At 39.9% G+C, this 7976-nt stretch overlaps 1 pseudogene; it reads right to left on the bottom strand.

Annotated features, from left to right (window-relative positions):
* Nucleotides 1-4376: 4376 nt before the first annotated feature.
* Nucleotides 4377-4478, bottom strand: LOC126005292 (uncharacterized; annotated as a pseudogene).
* Between the last annotated feature and the right edge of the window lie 3498 nt (nt 4479-7976).

Here is a 7976-nt window from a genome sequence, read left to right on the forward strand (position 1 = left end):
AGGACATTTATCTTGCACCTAGCCTACCTGAGATGGACTCAGGTTCGATTCCTGGCATCCTATATGGTCCCTCGAGCCTGCCAGGGGCGATTTCTGAGGACAGAGTCAGGAGTAACCCCTGCGCGCCTCTGGGTAGGGCCCCAAAACAAAACAAATAAACAAAAACCCTGAGAACACTTTAAAATAATCTAATTTGCAGAGATTTTATGTCAAATAGAGAAGCCACTGTGCATTTTTGTGGGGTTTGCTTCACATACGCAATGGGGAACCTGCTAAGCAGCACATTAAGGACATGAGAGTATTTGTCATGAGAGTCACCTGATGAAGGTGCTCAGTGCTTACATACCAGCCACCTGTGTGGAAACCTTTCTCTGCTCTGTCAACAATGGGGGGGGGGTTGTTATGATACCCATGGGCACAGAAAAAAAGGACCAAGGGTGGTGAGTGGAAGATGATGGTAAAATCTTGCAGCAGATACACTTTATATCAATGTCACCCCGGTGTCTACATATGCTTGTTTTTTTGACTTAGAATACCTTACACTCGAGGTTTAAATGTTGAGAATGAGGACAGTGGTAGAAAGAGAACTCGGAGAAGTCTTGAGGGAGTGGCATCAGATGGCCTCAGGGTTTTGTCCCTAATGGTACTTTGTGTCATGTGTGGGCAAGTGAGAAGTGAGACAGTCAGCCCAGGGACAAAACCAGAATGAACCCTCAGCAATTCTACTCACCTCTGCAGCTACTCCCAGGGGCCAGTTCTCCACTTAGCTGCGTGGCCTCCTGTTCTGAAAAGCTGCACAAACATGGTTCTGATTTGGAGCTTGGGAGAAAGGGTTTCCCATAAGAGGAGTCTAGGAATGTCCCCTCTCCAGACTCCGATCTGCGGAAGACGGCCTTGTGACCCCTACACAGAGAGACAGCAGAAAGTCTTGGGAGGACCTTCTGCTGAAGAGCCACGACCTTTCATGTCACACCTTCACATTCTGGCAGGCAGTGAGAGAGGAGATTTGTGACACAGGTCATCTTTCAACACGTCTCATTCACAGCACTTAGCATGCAGGAGTGAAAAGAAGCGTAGAGAGCTGTCCCCTGCTTCCTGCCCCAACACCTTACACCCCTTTCTCTTCAGCTAAAACCAGGGGACAGAGGTCACCAGACATGTAGGAACATCCTGAGATAAGGGGAAAGCCTCTCACAGTCCCTTCCAGGGTGGTGTAGAGATGTTTATCTCACTGGAACCATCCCTCACAGACATACATCGCAATCCTTTCCACCCTTTGACAAAGACAGGCCTGCCTCAAAGGGAAGCCTGCCTTCACTTGAGAGTTTCTGTTAATTATGTAGGAGACCACTTTCTCTCTCCTTTTTTAAAAATGATAAATGACTCAGGAGAGGCAGACACAACCTTGTCTTTGCAGGATTGTTTTGGAGATTTTGAAGTGGGAATAATAGAATGCATTGCATTGAAATTCGTTTTGCTCTGACCAAGATAAATTATCAGTAAAATTATAAGGCATACATTTTCACCCTCAAGCTCGTTTCATTTAGGAAACAAGCTATTTTCTATAGGCATTTTTTTTGTCAGCAACAGGAAAGGAATGGGATAATAATTATCAGATTAGAGGAATACTATTAAAAGCATTAGGCGGTCGATTTGCTGGGTTGAAGTCTTTCGTTAGGCTGCTGGTTGGTGGCATGCTGTCTCCTCACTTCCCCCCTCAGGAAGGTTGGTGCCTGTGGCTGCTGAGAGAATGAACGCACACACACCTGTCTTTGCACCCTGATGTTCCACAATAGAAGGAAAGTGCCTTTTGTTCCCATCGACCAAAACAAAACAAAACAAAACATTGTGAATCCATTTTTATATCAACTGGATAAAAGCAACGAATGCACTTGCTCCATATCCTTCAAGATAACATGTATGTAATTACTTACATGCACAGTCTGAAACAATACACGAGGTACTGGAAACCTTTGCTGTCTCTGTGAAGGCAAATTGGGTAATTGGAGGCACGAACCATTCCTTAAACATGTAAAATCCATCTGGTAAAAAGAGCACGTGCTGAAATGAAAAGGAAACGTGATTCGCTTCAAATATTTTCCTTTCTCGAAAAGTGGCTATCATGATGCTTTTGCTCACCACGGTCAATGCTGAAGACAGGAATAAAGGCAGAGGCACAGATGGAGAACAGAAATAACGAAATGAACTTACACCCCTCTCCCTGCAAAGTCTACAATTGTGCATGGCTAGAGACTACTAATTGACGTTCGGTGAAACATGAATTTAAGAACAGTCATCTTGTACAGTTTATCTTATCAATGTGCTGCCCGTTTAAAGGAGCACTTTGAGACACGTTGATGACATTTAAACGGCATCTAATTACACAGGGATCATGGTTGCTAACCCTTTCAGATGCAGCCATATATATTTGTACAGTCACTTTTCTTTGTTTCCCAGTCTTTAGATGAGCCTGTCTGTGTGTGGTCATGAATAATACTGTCAAGAACATTTCCTTGAATGGCCAGGCAGAGAGCAGAAATGTGGGAATCGGTTGGATAGAAGGTAAATCCAGGAGTGATAAAAATGGAAGCCTTTATACTTAGCCTAAAGATATTCAGGTTTCAACAATGTGTAAGTAAATAGAATAATCCGTACGCTGGATTCATTTGTAGACTACCTATTTATTTAGCAGGTGGCAACCAAGGTTGTTTTCTTCTTTCAGAAGTTTTTTTTTCCCCTAGAGATTTTGTGTGTGTGTGTGTGTGTGTGTGTGTGTGTGTGTGGCTGCGTGCACATTTTATACAGGTATAGACACATAAATCCATTCCTTCCCACCCCGAGCTTCAGTTGCAGTTTAAAATATAGACTGAGGAGTTGGAGAGATAGCATAACATTAGGGTGTTTTCCTTGCATGACATGGGAGAAACCTGGTTCGATTCCAGGCATCCCATATGGGCACCCAGCCTGCGATTTTTGAGTGCAGAGTCAGGAGTAACCCCCGAGTACTGCCAGGTGTGGCCCCAAAAATCCAATCAATCAATAAAGTTTAAAAAATAAAACTATAAACTGAATTGAACCTTTTCTTGACAGTTTGTTTTCCTATTTGCACTATCATTTGAGACTTTCCTTATAATCATCTTCCAGGGTCTTCTTGGCCATCTTCCATGAGTAGAGGTGTTTGTTCTCTAAGACAGTATTTTTGCATTTCTTCTTAAAGTTTATTTTTTATATAGTTGCTATGAAATTACAAAGTTATTTATGGTTAGGTTGCAGGCATACAATAATTCAATACCAATCCCTTCTCCAGTGCCACTAATGTCTCTTCCCTCCACCATTTGCCTTCTACCAGTCTGCATTTCTCTCTCTCTTTTTAAAAACAATATCTTTATTTAAGCACTATGATTACAAACATGTTTGTAGTTGGGTTTTACTAGTGAAGGGGTATACTTTTATGATTGAAACCCAACTGCTTTTTTTTCCATGACACAACAATAATCTTACTTTCAACTTTCTATAATTCCTTACCTGCTCCTCTTTATGCCTTAAACTGCATTTCATTGTCTCATTAGTATTTTCATCACCTATCAGTTATGATTATCATCAGATTCCATTAGCATTCTGTTATGCAAGCTGCAAGAATCATAAGAGATGTTAAATAGGACTAAGCCTGAGCTTGACCCTTGGGTCACCCTATTAGTCTCAACCCTCTCCCCCAAATTGAATGCTATGTCATCCATCACTGTACATTTTAAATGCTCTTGCCAACAGCTTTAGCTGTAAGGAGCTGCTTTCAGTATCTACCATCTGCTGCCAACCCCCATCTACCCATGTAACAAATTAAATGAAGAAACCTGTCCAACTAATAAGATTATTAGGCATGATTCTGTTGACACTGCACACAATTGGCAGCTTTTCTTGAGGGGGTCTTAAAAATTGCTTGATTGCACATAATTTGTAGAAAGAGGCACTTCCCCCTTCCAAAATGCTTAGAGTGATCAAAGTGAAGTGAAAAGAATGAGTTCTAATTCTTAAACTGATTGGGCTGAAAACTTGGTAGGCGTTTCACCTCCAGCCAGTCTTGATTTTTCTCAACCACAAACAGATTAGGGTGACCCATTCCAGTTAGATCATAGGGTTCTTGGAACAAAGTTTGAAAACAAATGCGAAAGCAACCTTATTAAATGCTGCCTGAATCCGTCCTCCCCCACTCCAGGGCTATTCAAAACTCAGTCGAGAAAATAGGGTGGCAGTGGATTGACTTTAATATTAAATGGCATTTTATCCCCAAACTTCTTCCTTTTTCCCTTCAACCTCTCTTGGAGTGCACCTTATCCAGTTGATGTGGAGTCTGTTTTGCAGAAATTTTATTTTATTTTTTTTGTCCCCCCATTCACAATACAGAACAGGCAAAGGGCCTGGTTTGAGGTGTATATGGGGAGCATTTACTGTACCTCCTTGCAGAAATTTTAGATGAAGTCTTCCTACTTCAAATTATTTTTCCAACTTGATAGCATTTTGGGTCTACTTTTTCTATTTATACATTTTGCCATTTGAAACCCATTGTGTGAGCTCTTTGCTTAAGCTCACTGAATTATATTCTTGGAAGTATATATAATTACTCGGCCTTTGGGTATGCATGTTTTTAGTTTCATTAGATTGTATCTCCAAATGGTTGTTTTTACTACTCCAGCCATGCCTGTCTTTATGTCTGCATGTCTTCACCAGCTCTTGGTTTTGCCAGTCATTTACATTTTCGCCAAGTGATAGCAATGAGACGGCTATGTTGTTTTCATATACATTTCTCTGATTACTAAGGAGGCCAACTATCTTTTAATGCATACTGACATTTCTGTAACAGTGTGTGAGCCTTTTCCCATTCTCCTGTAGGATTTTTGTTCTCTTTGAATTTGCAGTTATTTACTTATTTTTTTTTAAATCAGTTCCAGCCACTGGCACTTTTCTGATTATCTGTGATACAAGCATCTTTCAGTCAATGGCTTGTTTTCCAACATTACTTCAAGTGTCTTTTTTATCCTTCTCATTTTAATTTATTCTTCCAAGAGGGTTTTCTAATTGGACATATTAATGAAGTGGCCTTTGGCAGGCTTCTCATAAATCAATTTCTTCTAAATTTGTTCACCAGGAGTTTGAAGCAACTGGATGATGAGTTTAAAATGAATTTTTGAACGCAGGGATCAGAAAACCACTCAAAGATATTAAGAATAAATCTCAAAAGCAACTTTGATCCTAAGACAGGTAAAATATTGCCTTCATCTGTTTATTTGTCATTGAATCTAAGCCTGGAAAAAGGCTCTTTGAGGTCTGTGATGTACAATTGAAAATTCACTGAACCCTAGAAATAAGAAACAAGAAGGAATCACATGAACCAAAGAGGTCCCACCCTCTTGTTTTATAGGAAATAGAGACTTAAAAAGATTAAATATTTAAGGTTAAGGTCTTGTTTCTTTCCCCCAAAGATTCTAATTTTGCAGAGGATGAATTTAGTCCTCACTGTCTGGAGGGAGAAGGACTTTCACAATTGACTTTGGCATAGGTTTCTCTTTGTTTTTAGGTGTTGCCACTTCCCTGTGCTCCCCAACTCTCATCTATTGTCACTCTTGGAATTGAATGTACATCTTACTCATCTGTTTCAGACACAGATATTTATATTATCTGCACCTAACTGGTATTATAAATCAATCTGCAAAATGAATTAGTGACTTTTGTTTTTCTCTGTTTTCTTTTTCTTTTTCTTCTTCTTTTGTTTATATTAAGATCTGTTTCCCTTCTCCAGGGTAAGAATACAATAATATTCTTTCTTGATTTAGGAAACTTTGGCTGGAAATAACTGTCTTCAAATATATAAATTAGTCTTACTCCTGCTCTTGTTTCTTGGACAAAACTAAAAGACCTTAATATTTTCTCTGACCCCCACTTTTCTTACTCAGGATGTGCATCTGAAAGGCTTGTACATTTATTTTAGTTAAATCAATTTTCTTTTCTAAATAGAGTGTTAATTGAGGGGCTATGTTTCTAGTTTGCATTGCTTTTTAGCCCGAGATGTCTATGAATTTAGGATACGATACATCAAAAAGGCTTTGAGCAAACACAGAGCAAGCAACTGAATGTAAAAATCCTACGGGACCACTAGTAATGGCCATCGATCTTAATGCATTTGCCTGGTGTTGTTAAATCACCCTTGAGTTTCCCCTAAGCTACTTTCTATAATAATTGTCAGATTTCTTTGGGTCCTTTCTTCAAGAAAAAGCTCTCTACAAACAACTCAGCATGCAAGAAACCAGATGGTTAACTCCTAGAGGACCTTTGTTTATTAGTGCTGGCTAATGATGGCAATAATGACGATGATGGTAGTGATGAAGGTAGTGGAAGTAAAAATAATTATGCTTAATACGTAGTAGGCATTGATCCAAGTATTCCATATATATTAATAACTCATTGAATCTTCACAAGCTGCAGGGGATGTTATTATCATTACTTATATTTATTTGTTTATTTTTTTGCCACATCTGGTGACTCTCAGGGGTTACTCCTGGCTATGCACTCAGAAATTGCTCCTGGCTTGGGGGACCATATAGGACACCGGGGGATCAAACTGCCATTCCTCCTTGGTCAGCACTTGCAAGGCAAAAACACCCTACCACTTGCACCACTGCTCCGGCCCCAATCATTACTTATTTTTATAGGTGGAGGGATGGAAGATTGACCCAGTAAATAATGCTGGGTAGGCAGTTTACCCAGTATAACTCTGTGTATCAGAGTCCAAATAAGTCATAGATGACATCTAAAATTGTTAAAATGGATTTGCTACAAATGAGGGCATACAGGATTACTGACAGAACTAGGAGCAGGCAAGCTATTACTGTCACTTGGTGGTAATGGATGAAGTGAGGCAGTAGCTGGCAAAACTCAGGAGAGAGATACCTGAAGACTATAGCACCTTGCAGGCTATAACACCTTGCAGTGTTCTCTGGGAGTTGGGTTCATTGTTAAATCATGGTAACCTTGCAGATAGGAGTCAAGGAAATGTACCCCCCTCCTTTCTCCTCTGAGTTCCTGTCAGAAATCTTCAGTGCTGCATATAGGTAGAAGTTGAGGTATGCCACTGTTGATTGATGCTATCTTTATACTCAAGCATTAGGGAAGCAAGCAGTATCAGGCACATACCACATCGTAAGTAGTAAAACTGGGATTTGAACCTGAGCAGCCTAACTTTCTTTTTTTTTTTTTTTTTTTTTTTGGTTTTTGGGCCACACCCAGTAACGCTCAGGGGTTACTCCTGGCTATGTGCTCAGAAGTTGCTCCTGGCTCGGGGGACCATATGGGACACCGGGGGATTGAACCGCGGTCCATCCAAGGCTAGCGCAGGCAAGGCAGGCACCTTACCTTTAGCGCCACCGCCCGGCCCCCCAAGTCCACATTCTTAACCACTGTGCTATCTTGACAGAAGAGGTACTATGGCATACGGTGATTATCATATGACTGGAATGGATAAAGTAACTCTTTTAAGGAGCAACTCAATGAATCAAGTTAACATGTTGACGTGCTGCTAATAGAAGCATGTGGAAGCCATTATTTATTTACATTTTCCTTGCTTATTCATTAAAGAATTCAGAATGATCTGACTAATCTTTCATCATTAATCATATATTGATCTTTGCTTTCAGGTGGAACAAAAACCTGCTTTCTCTCCAATTATACATGCTTTCTAATAAGTATATTCCAAAATATTTGGATTTTAGCTGTTCTGTAGTTGTATGTAATAAGGAGTAAGTTGTTCCCTTTTTGTTTACAATATGGTGGTGGTGAAATTATGAAATTAAATCAAACTAAGAATTAAATTATATAAGCAATTACCAATTACTTTGAGAGTCACCTATTACTGATGTAAAATATTTTGATCCTATCATTGTTTTTGTCCTAGCTTCTATTTTGCATAATGGAAAAATTCTGGGGGG

Source organism: Suncus etruscus, chromosome 3 (assembly GCF_024139225.1).
Source record: "Suncus etruscus isolate mSunEtr1 chromosome 3, mSunEtr1.pri.cur, whole genome shotgun sequence".
Taxonomy (NCBI): domain Eukaryota; kingdom Metazoa; phylum Chordata; class Mammalia; order Eulipotyphla; family Soricidae; genus Suncus; species Suncus etruscus.